This window comes from Pinus tabuliformis, chromosome 8, assembly GCF_031772625.1.
Source record: "Pinus tabuliformis cultivar Carrire ecotype Pingquan chromosome 8, CPIR1, whole genome shotgun sequence".
Classification (NCBI taxonomy): domain Eukaryota; kingdom Viridiplantae; phylum Streptophyta; class Pinopsida; order Pinales; family Pinaceae; genus Pinus; species Pinus tabuliformis.
This window is the reverse complement of record NC_142294.1, coordinates 1,142,564,847-1,142,581,163: the sequence shown is the minus strand read 5'-3', so window position 1 is coordinate 1,142,581,163 and position 16,317 is coordinate 1,142,564,847. Positions and strand designations below refer to the sequence as shown.

Below are 16,317 nucleotides of genomic sequence, written 5' to 3'. Positions count from 1 at the left end.
ATGAAGAGATCATCTTCCAACTCTCGATGTGCCACATCCAGGTTCATGAAGCCACCTCCATCATATCTTCAATGTGCCATCCCTCAAGTCTGCCATAGAAACAAGTATATACCTATCTCATCTCTCATGTATCAAAAGTGGTTGAGTCTCGGCTCAACCCATGCCCAAGTGTTGCCACCAAGGCATCATCATTGTTGTAACTCCATCACTCCAAAGTGTCTCATATTGATCCTCATCATCAAGTCACTCTTTCAAGCACACCCATACATGTACTCAAAAGTATGCACCCCATCTTGCATCAAAGTCTATGACCTCAGCTTCTCAATGCATCATATCCTCTAAGTCCACCATATAATGAAGTCCCCAAAGTCACAACCTCATGTCACCATGAGCTCCATGAATCATCTCCAACCAACACCCTAGCAAGCATACATGTCTCGGCCCAAAGGTCTCCGCAAGATGCCTATGCTCCATAGTCTGCTCACAAATCCAACCAGTCCATGGCCTTGATGTACAAGAGTGCACAACATCTCCATCGGTTCATAAGAAAAACATCTCCATGTCATATCAGCAAATCTACCTGCACCAAATTCCTGCCTTGGAACTCCTCATTGGATGCCCATAATTGACACCACTACAAGTGCTCTTGCATAATGTCCCTACATGATCTATGTCTCCAACCTGATCTCCATGACTCAAGTTGCCCATGTTTTCCAACTAAGTAGACCCATCACAACAATCAGTCATCCTCATCCAAGCCTGCAATCTGGTCTAGTGAACTCAGTCACCCAAACCATATCATTATCACATGAGTCTCTTCCACAATGGCTCCCCCACTGAAGGTTCCACCAAGACTTCCTCTTGATCTCGGCCATGAGAAGTCCACCCAAGTATCACCATACTCAAGTTTGTGCCCTTCACCAATCTGTCCATGAGTCATGTCAGGCACTTAGCCAATTCTCCATGTGGTTAAAGCATGACCCATTCCTCCCAATGATCACCACATTCCTCCCTTGTCACGAGCCTTTTCACCTTCTACCATAAGGTCACAAACAACCCCAACAAGTCTTGCAACAGTCAATGGTCCTTGCTTCTCCATACAAGGTCTCATCGTAGACATCCATGGTAAGAGCCTCCCTTGCATCAGCAAACTGATTTTTCTCTTCACTACATACTGTTCACCTACCAAAAGCTCAACTGTAACACAAGTATCAATAATACTTACTTCATCATGAGGCCCCTCCATGTGAGTTTCCTCATTCACAAATGTCTGCAAACTGCACGATCATGCTTTAACTTGAACACTTTCAAGTTCCTCCTCCATCGTTGTCATATCTGCAACATCCTCAATCATCACGACCTCCTCTTCCTTATCATCGCAATCTACAGCTTTCTCGTTATCTTGAATGAAAGCTATGAGCTGCTTTTTCCCAAGAGTTATCCATTCCAGCTTCTTTCGAATCAAGTCTTGCCTTATCTTCAATTCCTTGAGTTCTACATCAAACACGTCCACTCTCCCTACAAGTCGATAGGCTTCATCCCTATTCATGTCATAGATCCCTTCCTTGACCAAAGCACGAAGAGCATCCCTTGTTCCGAACGAGTCCTTGCCCCATTCTGCAATCCTTTGTTCCAAAACACTTGATTCTTCAAGTATACTTCCTTTGTCTGCCCTTTCCATTCTCCGGAGGTTGCAAAACACATTTTCTGCAAGATAGACATCCTCCTCGATTCTATGAATCACCTGTCACGAATGTCAAGTATTCAGCTTCCCGTCGTTCATCAGCTATGATACCACCTATCATGTAAGTGCAGTGGGACCAGCTTCTTCGTTGTATTTTACCATCTCTGGTACCACCTGTCATGCCCCTACACTAGTGGTACTCTTCCAACCGCACTATAGGAGGTGCGGCACCATCGACCCTTTTCTTTTCACCAATACTCACAGTCATGGACTACGCCTTACGTCTATACTTAGTTTATTTTTCTTTTACCAAGTACTTTCATTCATTATAACATAGTAGTTAAACATTCATCAGCATTAGCATAAATGCACAATAGCATAAATGGAAGGGGCAACTCCCTGTAATGAGTCTGCCCGTAATAGTAATATATCAATATACAAGTTCAATCTTGAGGAAACCCCGCATTTACACTTAGAATATTTTTACATTCACCGGCACAACGCGTCCAGCCAGCTCGTCGACATGCACACACGGTTGCCCGAACGACTATGCCCAACTCCTCGTTTGCCTCCGCAAGTTCACCCGAACATGTTTGGTTTGTGTCTATTGTCCTTCACTGTGCCAAGTGAGGTCAATTTCTATCATTTTTGAAAATAACAAAATCATAATAAAAATGCTACAAATCAGAATGAGGATGATGAGTAAGTATCCATTTGATATTTTTCAAATTTAATCCCTATGCTTCGCTTGTATCTCACTATTAATGCATATGAACACTCAATCCATCATTGTGTTATTCCTTAACATGTTTGATACATAAAGATATCTCATCACTTGATGTTGGTTGCTCTGCAGCTCCCCTAACACAGTAGAGTTTTGATGCACAATGCATAAAACTTAACTACTATTTTAGCAAGTACAAAAGTCAACCAAATGGATTTTCATGACTATAGGTAGAGCAGTGAAAAATAGTCTGGACAATCTGATGATTCAACTACGCAGGAATTTCAACCATCTAGATCTTTTGCAGTCACAGTTTGAGATATCCTGTATTCCATGTCCTTGTATATCTACTTTTGTCAAGCTTATAAAAAATCTGCATGACTAATCTCCCTTTTCAATTAACTACTATTTTAGCAAGTACAAAAGTCAACCAGATGGATTTTCATGACTACAGGTAGAGCAGTGAAAACCAGTCTGGACAATCTGATGATTCAACTGTGCAAGAATTTCAACCATCCAGATCTTTTGCAGTCACAGTTTGAGATATCTTGTATTCCTCTGTCATGTCTCCTTGGTTTTGAGGGCATTTCCTGTCGTTTTCTTAGTTGATTGATTACATTCATTATGCAACATGAAAAGACTTGTGGTTTATATCATCTGATTGGAATTTATATTTATTTCAGATCTCTATCCTCCAGTAGAGAAATTGATGGAACAATGTGGTAAATTTTAGCTTCTGGACAGGCTTCTAAAACATTTAAGAGCTCGGAATCATAAGGTTTGAGCCAAGGATCTCAGCAGATATGAGCAAAGCACAATACTTGATATGATTGGGTTCTGTTTGCTTTGGTATTCATTCTGAAACCTTAACCGCATGCAATCCTGATTTGCAAGATTGGAGGATGATGACAGGTTCTGATATTTTCGCAATGGACAAGAGTGTTGGACCTACTGGACTACTGCTTGAGTGAGAGCGGACACAATATGTGCCGCATTGATGGGTCTGTTAAATTGGATGATAGGCAAAGACAGGTTGCTCTCAAGCCTTCTCTGTTCTTTGTTGCACGATCATTTGTTTGATTTTGATGTCATAAACTCAAATGAGTTTGATTTTGTCTTGGTCAATTAAAATTGTGTCAAATAACAAAATTACCCAAAGAAGCAATTTCTGGAACTAGACTTCTGGTTGTTGGCAGAACTAGGCTTAATTCCTAAGAGAGTAGAGAGCTTTAATACTTTTTTTTTACCTGCCTAGTTTTACTTTTTAATGAATTTATGTGTTGGTTGATTTACCCATTCTGCATGGCACTTGATTCAGATCAAAGATTTTAATGATCCAAACAGTAAACTTCATGTCCTTTTGCTAAGCACACGTGCTGGTGGACTTGGGATTAATCTTACTGCTGCAGATACTTGCATCATTTATGACAGTGACTGGGTAAGAAAATTATTTTTATGCCATTGCATCAACACAAGCTTTGTCTAAAAAAATTTGTATACTTGGACATGATTTGGTTTGCATCAACATTAATTTTGTGCATAACATGGAACCTATTTTTTATGAGCCATGTTTTGTAATTTTGCAGTCCCATTGTAAAGCCTTCATGCTTTTGCAAATGTTTGATATATTGGTTGTTGGCATATTTACAGAATCCACAAATGGATTTGCAAGCTATGGATCGATGCCATAGGATTGGGCAAACCAAACCTGTGCATGTCTACAGGCTTTGCACAGCTCACTCAGCTGAGGTAAGGTATCTCAGTCTGCTTTGTCTACTTTTGAAACTTTCATACAAGAAATTAAAGGGCATTTGATTAATGTCATAAACATCTCCTAATCGCTGCTATTTGTAAAAATAGTGTCGGATGCTCAAAGTAGCATTTGACAGGTTGAAGTTGGAGTGTGTTGTGATTGAGAAAGGACAGTTTCACCAGGAACAAACAAAATCTAGTTTGAGCGGTGGGAAGGTGAGAAGAGTGGAAAAATGAACCTGCCTGTCTGTCGCCTGGTGATGTCCACCTTGGTTTGTTGCCTGTCTATTGCTTGGGTGATGAGCTACAAAGCGTGGGGTAGAGTTTTCCCTCGGAGTGAGCTGGTGAGATGGTGAGCTGCAGAGCTGGTGAGTCGAATTGGTTAAGGGAGTTGCAAAGCCCCCGGGGAAAATTTGAATTGAAATGAATGAAATGGGAATTGGTTTGGGTCAAATTCGAATTGAAATACCCGCGCTCAGAATTGCCATACCCGCGCTCAGAATTCTGTCAGATGATTTAATGTTCCACGGTGGTGGGTGGAATGGTGGCGGGGGGTAGCGAAGCTCACGAAAGGTGGCTGAGGGCGAAGGAATTGCCGGTAGCTGGAGTCGGACGTTTTTCCGAGTGGTGACATAAACCAGGCAATTCCTCCACCTTGTTAAACTACTCGGATATTAATAAGTAATAATATATTAATAATAAGTGGTAATATATTAATAATAAAAGTTAATATATTAATTTTTTATAGTAGTATAATAAATATTAATATAATATAAAAATTAATATTAATAATATATTAATATTGATTATAATAAATTAATATTAATAATAAAAATTATTATCATTAATAAAAATTTGTAATAATATTAATAAAATAAAAAATAAAAAATTAATATACAAAATAAAAGTAATAAATTAATATTAAAATGAACAATAATATTAATAATTCTAAAATTATTAATATTAATATTAATATTAAAAGAGAAATTTTAATAAATTTTAAAGATATTAAGACACCTTAATAATTTTAACAAGATGGAGAATTAGGAATAAGCATTAAATGGTTCCCTTTAACTTCTCAACTCATCAACTTTTGTTTTCTGATTTATTCTTTTATTTATTTGTTTTTTGTACTCTTTTTCTCTATAGTTTCGTTTCTTTTCTCTTCTCTATATATTTTTTTATATTCCACTTTTTTCCTTCCGGATTGTCTAAGCACACCTCTTTTTCAGGCTTATTATTTTATGGATCTTAATAATCATAACATGGATGCTTCTCAGCGTATTAACTCTTGATTTTTCATTCGTTCGGTTTATATGGTCATTTTATTTTATTTTCTTTCCTAGGTCTTCTTTTCTTCTATAGTTTCTTCTCTTTTATATATGTTTCTACATTTTCAACGATACCTCTTTTTCTTCCTTATTATCTTGTAGGTTTATTGTCCCTTTGCTTTTGGATTTTTTTAAAGGGTATTTGCTTTTGGTATTTTTGATTTATTTATTTGCATTTTGTTTCATATTTTTGGATATTTTTAGTATTTTAATTTGTAAATTATATTATTTGTTTTTGTTTTTTTATTATTAAGTTTTAAATTTTATATTATTTTTAAGTTGTTATTGTTATTTTTAAAGTTTAGTGAGACTATATCATAAAAAAATTTACTTTAACAAAATATCCAATTACTGTCTACTCAAGATCACACGTTTCAAATTATATATTTGTTATCCTTACTCTCAAATTAATATAATAATATTAATAATTAATATTAGTTATTTATAATTATTTCTTATCATTATCATTAATATACTTAATATTAATACCAAATATTAATAGTACTATTTTTATTAAGTATTAATATTAATATATTTAGTATTATTATATATGGAAAATAATATTGTGATTTACTTTAATATTAACTTATCAATCTTATTTTTTATCACTAGTATTATTTCTTATCAATATTATTATTAATTTTAATTATTTTTTATAGTAATAATAATGACTATTAATACTTTTAATTTTATTATTATTAATAATCTATTAATATAAATTGTAAATATTATATATTATATTAAGTTATTAATAATAGTATTTATTAAATTATTATTGAATGCCAACATAATATTAAGTTTAAAACTTATTAATAGTATTATAATACTTATAAACATATTAAGTATTATTCTATTGTAAATATTATATTAACTTATTAAATTATTATTGGAATATATTAAGTATTAAGTTATTAATAATAGTATTTATTAAATTATTATTGAATGCCAACATAATATTAAGTTTAAAACTTATTAATAGTATTATAATACTTATAAACATATTAAGTATTATTCTATTGTAAATATTATATTAACTTATTAAATTATTATTGGAATATATTAAGTATTATTGTATATATTTATATGAACCTTTTAATACTTCTGGGTATTAATACTTTATGCTATTAATATTAAATATTTTTGTAAATATTTATATGAATCTATTAATATGAATATTTGTCACTTTGTTAATTGTTTTACTTAATTATATTAATTAAATATGAATATTTTTTATTTGGTTAACTTTTTGAATTATAGTTGATATTATATTAATTAAATATTTTCAAAATATTTTAATTTTTATTTTGTTTTTTCATTTTCTTTAACTACTTTCTCTTTCCTTTGATATGTTTTATTCTATTATTTTTAGTCTTTTATATCTTATTATTGTTTCTCAAGAGTTGAACTATTTTGATTATAGGTCTTATCTTATTTTGAATTCAAAAGATTGACTTTAAAACAGAAAGTGCGATTCAGTCTTGGATCTCGCTTTTTCTATTCATTATGAATTCAAAATATGACAACAAAATTCATGGTAAGGGTTGCGAGTGAAAACAAATAAGGAATGGATACCAAATTCCAATGACATCATATGTGGCACACTTCCTATATTATGATGCACTCATTCATAAGTAGGGATTTGACTTTCATCATTTTTAGTATTTCTAATCAGAAAATTAAGGTTAACTTGGAGTAATGTTTGGGAGTCAAATTATATACTCATCTTTTTGTTAGCAGTAGTGGTTTTATATTTCATAACATTAATCATTGTCTAATAAGCACCAAGGCAGCTATACTTTCAAAAACTAATTTAGGATCCTCTTAATAATAAGCACCAAGGAAGCTATACTTTCAAAAACTAATTTAGGATCCTCTTAATATAATGGGAAAGGATCACTACATTAAGTTACTAATAATTAGTAGAAGAATCTAAGTGATTAGGAGCAAATTTATTATGGATGTGTGCCTCACAAAATGGGTATTTTTTGGTGCATCGTTAAAAAAGTGATGATTATGGGAATTTTCCTAGGTATTTCTAGAGAAAAAGGGTGATTATGGACATTTTCATCCAAATTTTTCTATATAATGGTTGAGAAAATAAAAGAAAAGAAAAACTAAAATAAAACCAAAAACAATATATAGAAAACCTCTTTTACTTTCATTTTTGTGTTTTAGGTTGATTTTCACTTTCATGTTCATTTTCGATTGTTAATTAGAAATAGCTTTTAAGTCTCTATTATAAATGTTAATGACCTAAGAGAGAGTCATTGAGTTGTTACTCTATATTATTTTTATATTGGAGTGGTTTCAATTTATTCTTTGAGACTTATGAATCTATTATTTTTTACTATAGGGGAGATATGTAGATGTAATGTAAGAAAGTAAACATTTTTAAATCAATTTATAAGATGTAAAATATGTAGAAAATCCTATATAATCGCAAGTTCATGAAATGTACTAAAGAACAAGACAAGAATCTACTTCTACATTCAACCAGTGAAGGCCAATAGATCGATGAAAACAGTATGAACAAGAAGAAGATAAATCAATGGCACATAACACAATAAGTATCTATGAAAAGCCTTAGTTGAAAACTTGCACTATTTGTATTTCATTAAATCAGAAATTCAATATGATAATACAATTGTTGTTCTCACAAGAACAATCCCAGAGCTCAGTATGATCAATCTCCCTTCTCACAACAAGCTCAAGCCAATCTGTAGCCTCTTCTGTTGCTCTCCAAGCCCCTATTTCCTTGTGCCCTTGGTCAAAGAATTTGGATGAATACAATATGCTCTACTCAACCTTGATCTTAAACTACATAAGTATTTCCCATCCTCTACCTAATGATTTCTTTTGTCCAATACTTAGCTAAATTTCCAAGCCTCCAAGCTTCTAATTCTTTACATGATTCCTAAGAGAATTATCCTGTATTTAAAGGGAAATTCCTCATCCATAATTGTGCAATCCAAAATTAGGTCCTTCTCTAATTGCATGCATGATATTTACAACTCAGTAAATCATACAATTGATAGTACATTATCCCTACACTCTAGTATCAACTGGGTCTTTCTCTGAATCGACATGCATGGGTTTCTGATGAGGGAATATTAAGTTAACTGGATTGACACTTGTTGATGCAATAGTGAACCAACTGACTGTTAATCCTCTATTAGTTCAACAAACAGTTTAAAGTAATTTAGTTGAACATAACTTAATAAAATGAGTTATCTAATTACAACTCATAAATAAACTCATCCTGGACACCTAAAACTTATGGAGAACATATACATGACTTCTAAAAGACTTCCAATTTGAAATTCCTAAGTTAGCTAATTCAGGTTAACTTAGTTAACTATTACACGTTGCTATGAGAAAAGAATTGCAATTTTAACTCACAATTTAATTCAATGACAAATTAAATTGGAATTTCTAGATTCTATTTTTAACATTTCTTGCTGCTATTTTCAACACTCCCTCTCAACAAAAAAGAAATTAAACTCGACCACGACCGTGAACCTTTGGAATGGTATGCATGCAACACCTCTCTCTAGTGTTGTTGCTACAAAAACTCCAGAAACTAAAAAACATCCAACCTGAATCAATATGATCCATTTGTCATCAAAGTCTCTGACTGTTATTACCTCTGTCGACTGAAAAACTCTGCGGTTTTGCTGACTCTACCTTCATGCGTTGTTGTCAACCCTTATCTTCGCTCTTCATTATGTCACTGCTCTAGCCTTTGTCCCTCTGATCATTGACTACATCAATAACCACTGATTCCTCCTGCTACTATGTACTTTGGGCTCCTATAGCAAGGTACGTTCCATGAGATAAAACCTCCCAATTGACCTTGTCCAATTTCAACCCTCTTGGGACTATGCTTCATATGATCCCTTTGCCCACTTGACTCAAAATTCCCCCCCTACTGGAGGTCTCTACATGAGCATATGCCTCCACTCAGTCTTCTCTCAACTTCTCTAATTGTGACTACTCCACAATTTTCTTAAGCTGCTTCTGAGGCTTCTTTTCGGGTTGCTTGTTGAGAGGTAATTTACTCTCCCTCTCAACCACCAAGTATCTTACCTTTGCCTTTCTACTCAAGGCTTTTCATGCATATTGTACCTAAAGTGCATACAGGTTCTTAGCTAGCACACCAATCTGTTTCGTCTATCTTGTTGTCACGAAATTTTCTAGAAAATGAGTTGATTTTCAATTAACAATATCTCCCTCATCCAAACTCCGATTCGGCTGATTTCTTTTTTTAATTTGGGTTTTTTTTCTCAAGGAATCCAGATCTTCTATTCTTTTTTTTGAAAAATTTTCACAAAAAAATTTATATTTGCTCTCCAAACTTACTGCCCAAAAATAATTCAGCTCTAATACCATGTAGAATTTCCTATAGATTCATAAGCTCAAGCAATGTACTACAACACAAGACAAGAATCTACTTCTACTTTCAAATAGTAGAAGCCAATAGATTGATGAAAACAATATGAATAAGAAGAAAATAAATCAACGACGCATAACACAATAAGTATCCGGTGAAAGCCTTAGCTGAAAGCCCCCTCTATCTCTATTGCATTAAATTAGAAATCCAAAATGATAATATAATGCTTGTTATCACAAGAACAATCCCAACACTCAGTATGATTAATATCCCTGCTCACAATTAATCTCTAGCCTTTTATGCTGCTCTCCACGTCCCTATTTCCTTATGCCCTTGGTCCACGAATTTGGATGAATACAATATTATTTGCACAACCTTGAGCTTAACCTACACAAGTATTTCCTATCCTTCAACTGATGACTTCCTTTGGACAATACCTAGCCAAATTTTAAAGCTTCCAATATTCTAATTCTTTGCACAATTCTTGAGAGAATGAGCCCATATTTAAAGGGAAATTCCTCATCCATAATTGCGCAATCCAAAATTAAGACCTTCTCTGATTGCATGCATGAAGGTTACAACATACAACTAATAGTACACTATCCCTTCACTCTAGTCTCAACTAGGTCTTTCTCTGAATCGACAAGCATGAGTTTGTGATGAGGGAATATTCAATTAATTGGAGTGACACTTGTGGATGCACTGGTTCACCAACTGACTGTTAATCCTCTATTGGCTTCACAAACAGTTAGAAGTAATTTAACAGAACATAACTCAGTAAACTAAGTTATCTAATTACAACTCATAAATAAACTCATCCTAGACCCCTAAAAGAATTCCAAAGTCAACTAAGTCAACTTAACTTACTTAACTATTACAAGTTGCTATGAGAAAAGAATTACAATTTTAATTCACAATTTAATTCAAGGAGAAGACTTCCAACTCACTCAACTAAGTCAACTTAACTCACATAACTATTACAAGTTGCTTTGATAAAAGAATTACAATTTTAATTCACAATTTAATTCAAGTTGCTATGAGAAAAAAATTACAATTTTAATTCACACTTTAATTCAAGGAGAAATTAAATTGGAATTTCTAGATTCTATTTTTAACATTTCTTGTTGCTATTTTCAACAAAATATTTGTAAAAAATAACATGTAGCATAACTAAAATAATTATAAAAGGTTAAAAGTAATATAGAGCGCAATATGGGGAGATGTCATAGTGTTAGTAAAAATTTAAAAGTAATAAAATAATAAAATTCAATTTGTTATAAGTTAAAATCAATTTTACCTTATAAATTAAAATAATGATTATGAAACTATATTTAAATTTAATTAATAAGCAAGTAAAAACTTAATATTCAGAAAGTTACAGTAAACTTATAATATAATAATATTTTTAACCATGGATATACTTGCACTTTATGAGAGATATTATTAACTTGTACATAGGCTTTATTACAATACAATGGGATACTACCGTGGCTCATCAATACAACATGCCTAAAATACATCTCATCAATACAACATGCCTAAAATCCATCTCTCATTTTACGATAAAAATACTTTATAAATATTTTATTTGAATTTAATTTCATAAATTTTTTAATTAAATCTAAAAGAAAAAAAGATTGTTGTTGGAGATTTCCATAGAAATGTGAAATATTTTTGATCCATCAATGTTTCTTATGGTAACTGCATCTATCATCACTTACCAAAAAGATATAATTTCTTTTAAAATATATAAAAAATATATAGTAGTTATTAATTAAGATACATTTTACCATTTAAGTTAAAATAATAAGTTTTTGACCATATTTAAATTTCGTTAATGAGCACATAAAAAAAACTCAATACTTACAATATAACAAGATTTTTAACCATAGACTTCACCCCCACTTTATCATAGATATTATTAAGGGTTGAATGGACTTTGTTACAATACCATGGGCCAATACCACGCTTATTAATACCACATGTCCAAAAACCATTTCTCATTAATTATATATATATATATATAAGGGCATCATGGAAGAGAGGTTGTAATGCCATCTTATATTGTGTTATCTAAACATCTTGACTCAATGAAATTACATAAATATAAAAATTAAATGAAAAAGTAGAATTATTAATTATTAATAATTAAACCAACCCAGATCCATCTTAACTCTACATCTATCAAGCTCAAAGAGGGATCAAATATCTCAAGTTGAAAATCTTTGCTCGAGTTTTGCACTCAAAAAATAGGTTTGCACCTCGAGAGATTTGATCCCTATCGGGGCTTGATAGATCTAGAGATAAGATGGATCTATGTTGGTTCTTAATACTGATTAGATTCTAGAGTATGTTAAATTTAAATCAATCTTTGATAGATCTTGATTTAAGATAGATCTATGTTGGTTCTTAATACTAATTAGATTCTATAGTATGTTAAATTGAAATCAATCTATCAACAGATCGAGAGTTAAGATGAATCTATGTTGGTTTTTAATACTAATTAGATTTTAGAGTGATGTTAAATATAAATCAATCTTTCAATAATAGTTTGTTTCTATTTCATTTACAATTTATAAATCAATATATTTCACTCTCCTAAATCTTATTTTTTATTATATTTATGTTATTTACTATATGTGTATGTCTGTAAGAGAGAATTAAGTTTGTATTACTTCATTATTTCAAAATACATCATCAAAATAATCCTAATTCATACAGTGTTCACAATATTCAGTCTCAATTTTCCTTGAGGAAAACTAGATGTATTGACCATAGACTAAAGTGCATATATATATATGTTAGTAAAAAAAATTATAATTACATTGTATTCAACTATATAAAGAAGAGAAGCAACTGCTAAAAATCATATCATGATATCAAGAGTTTGAAGAGGTCACTAGAGCTAGGTCCTTGACACTTGCACTTATATTAGCAAGTGGCTTAAGTTCACACTGAAGGTGACTTTCCAGGTGAGCTAGATAGGCATCTAAGATAGCCAAACAAGAAAGCTAATAATGCTACACCTGCTTAATTTCATTAATAACAAGATTATATCATTGTGGTTCTCATGTTTATCTTTCAAGGCCCTGCCCCAAAATATTTTTCATTTCCTAATGGAGGGTAATGGAGTTCAGGTGTTGGCTTCATCTTCCCCTGGTATGACCATTGTTAGGAACCCAATTTGCTATTTCCATCGGGATTTTCGAGGGAGAGGGCCTTGAGCTTGAAAATTTCCTTACGAATATCAGAGGGGGTAGTAGAAGGAATGATAGTTGTAACTTTCTAGGCATGTGCTTGGGCACACGGCCTTCTCTGGGGACCTCTACCACCAACTCCTCAATAACTTCACATACATTGCCAGGGCATATTGAACCAAACTAGGAAGAGCTAGTAGAGACATATATCCCAAAATAACCCAGGATTGAGAGGAACGATACTGAGAAAGTCAAGAAGATAGAAAAACCAAGAACTACTGGTGATTCTTGGTGGTGCAAGCCAACAAGAAAAGAAGGACCAATAAATCAAAGAAGCGGATGAAAAGCTCTAGGCAGGGACACACATTAACTAGGAGACATCATGATGCAAGCCGCAATGCACCCCCTTAGAATTTAAGACAAAGCTACGAAACTTATGCCATAGGGACAAAAAACCAAAGAAGAAATAAACTGAGCCAGAATAATAAGATAGTACCCTGATATATCCCATGAACTTTACTCAAGTCGACAAATTCACTTCTATTTAGAGTAGGTTGACGTCACTTACAAGTGCAACCTGCAAACCTAATGGAATTCACAAATTCCCATGGTATGTGGTTTATGTGCACCTAGAACCAATCTCTAGTCTAATGTCCAAAATCCCATGTGAGTAGCAAGTTCCTCAATATGCAGAAGCAAAATTAGCTTTCATGCAGACATGTCATTTCGACTCCATTTCCAGAGGTAAGTGGCGTCGACTCATAGAAAGGTTATGAATTATGTCATGGCTCTACAATCTTCTCACTGTGCACAGACCCATCACTGCCAGATAGCTAAGAGAATAGTCACATCTACGATCACGAGGAGCCCAAACATACCATAAAATCTAAAGAGCAAGATCTCTCCTTACAGAGCAATTGAACATAAAAAAACTTGACATGGTAATGGATGAGGTAGGAACAACAAGCATGTGTAATACATGGGGTGAGTTGACTACATTACCATATCTCTTAAAAATATTGTGAGAAGCTATGGGGTGGCGAGCTCCCGAGCTCCCTTAACCTCCCAAACCACTTCACCCAAAACCAAACACAATTTATAATTAATATTATTTTATTATTTATTTTTTAATATTTATATGGCATAATAATAAATTTGTATAAAATTGATAAAATGTTTTCATTATTTTTTGTAATATATTTTTAAAAATAAAGATATATTCCTCTACACTCACTTTTCTTGAAACATAATAATAAAATATTATTATTTTATTAAATCTATTAATGGAATTAAAAACGATTTAATGATAATTAACTTTTGCGCGTTCTATTTTAATATCTATTAGAATTTTTCATTACCATATACACTAAACTGAACATCTGATTTAAGCATATTATTATATGTATTAAAAAAAATTCACATTCATAATGTCATTAAATCAAGATATTTTTCGTGCACTTTATCATAAACTGAGGAACGGTTTTCCAAATTTTGAAGTCATAGAAAGTAGCTGCAGAATCTATCTATGTGCTTGTAATCTCCAAGGAGGTGCTGGAGTCGGATGTATGAAGTAGCGCCTATACGTTTGAAATGTGAAGTTCTAATTTATTGTTTAGTGATTGGTACTTCATTATTGAAACAAAATGAAACAATTTGAAAGGAAATTTTATTTTTAACGATGTGTAATTAGTTGAATCTTTTGAATTTTTTTGATGATGATGATGATGGTTAACGTCCGTTGAGACCAAATAATGGTCTCTCGGACCTAAAGAAACAAATTATCTATTTTGATTTAAGATTTTATTCCTATGCTCAAAAAGCTTGGAGAGAAGCCTCCCGAGCTCACTATAATTTTGACATTGTAAAAGGCTAGGAAGGTTAGTATTGTAACAAAGATTGTGAAACTGAGATCTAATGTGGTTATGCGCGGGGCACTCTAAGAGGAAGTGGTTTTCATCCTCGATGTTCCTATTCTCACATATATGGCAGATCCTTTCCGTCCATGGCATTTTAGGAACTGCCCAATGACCTGTTTCACTATGGAGCTCATGAGAATTCATTCTAATCTTTGCTATATTAATTTTCTTCTTTGAGCTAGTTAAAATAGAGAGATACTTTTGATGTTCTAGGGTGGGGTTGATGACCTTCTTATAATAACTTAATTTTCTTTTAGCCGCTAAGTCTTTCTCACACCACATTTTTTCTTTGAACTTAGAAGTAACAATATCTTTAATGTTATTTATGTTTTGCAATGCATCATTTTCGTTGATCTCCCAATAGTTTAACCAGACCCTTGTGTCTTTATGCCACCCTCGATTGAACCTTAGGTGGTTTTGGCTAGAATTTAAAGCTAGCTTAGGAAGTCTATGATCGTCTATGTTACTAATTTTGTGCTTGTACAACAGAAACCTAAGCATAGCTAGGCTCTCAGTAGGGGAAAGACCTGCTTCTATAAGGAGAATAGGATAGGGTGTATTGCTTTTAATTTTCAGGTTATAAGTTATAAAACGCTTCTGGATTTGCTCAATCTTTTTCCATGATTCTCTGGAGATGTTGCAACCCCAAACCTCACAGCCATATAAGATAACAGGAGTGACTAAAGTTTCAAAAAGGAACTTCTTTTTATCCCACATTACAAGGTTTGTTATTTTACAATTATTTTCAAGACCAAAGTAAGCTTTCCACCCCCCATTAATCATTTTCTCAATGCTATGGTTCCAGTTGAGCTTGTGATTAATATCAATTCCTAGGTACTTGTAAGAATACAATTCCTCCAAGTTATTATCGTCATACATAAAATTAGCGTAAGTGTCCTTCTTGGATTTGATAATCATAACTTTTGTTTTGTCAGTGTTAACAGTCATACCCATGGTAGAGCAGAAATCCTTAAGAAGCCTGAGTTGCTTATTGAGATCAGATGGGCACCTTGCCAAAAGAACAATATCATCAGCATAACGAAGAAGGATGATGACTATCCCAGCTAAGATCGTGCCATCACATCCTGCTTCCTCTAAATAGCCTTCGAGCTTATCGATGTAAATGCCAAATAGGGTAGGGGAGAGGGGGCAACCTTGTTTAACTCCAATGTTACACTTAATATCTTTCGACCACCCTTCATTGCTCTTTAGCTTGGCAATTACATTCTCGTATAACCTTATAGCGGCAGCTCTCAACTCGAGAGGAACCTTTAGCTCTTCTAATCTATTCCAAAGGTTGTATCTAGGAACCGTATCGAAAGC

At 33.0% G+C, this 16,317-nt stretch overlaps 1 pseudogene; it reads left to right on the top strand.

The window, feature by feature from the left end:
• Positions 1 to 2,066: 2,066 nt before the first annotated feature.
• Positions 2,067 to 4,397, top strand: LOC149239379 (chromatin remodeling protein DDM1-like; annotated as a pseudogene).
• The last annotated feature ends 11,920 nt before the right edge of the window (positions 4,398 to 16,317 follow it).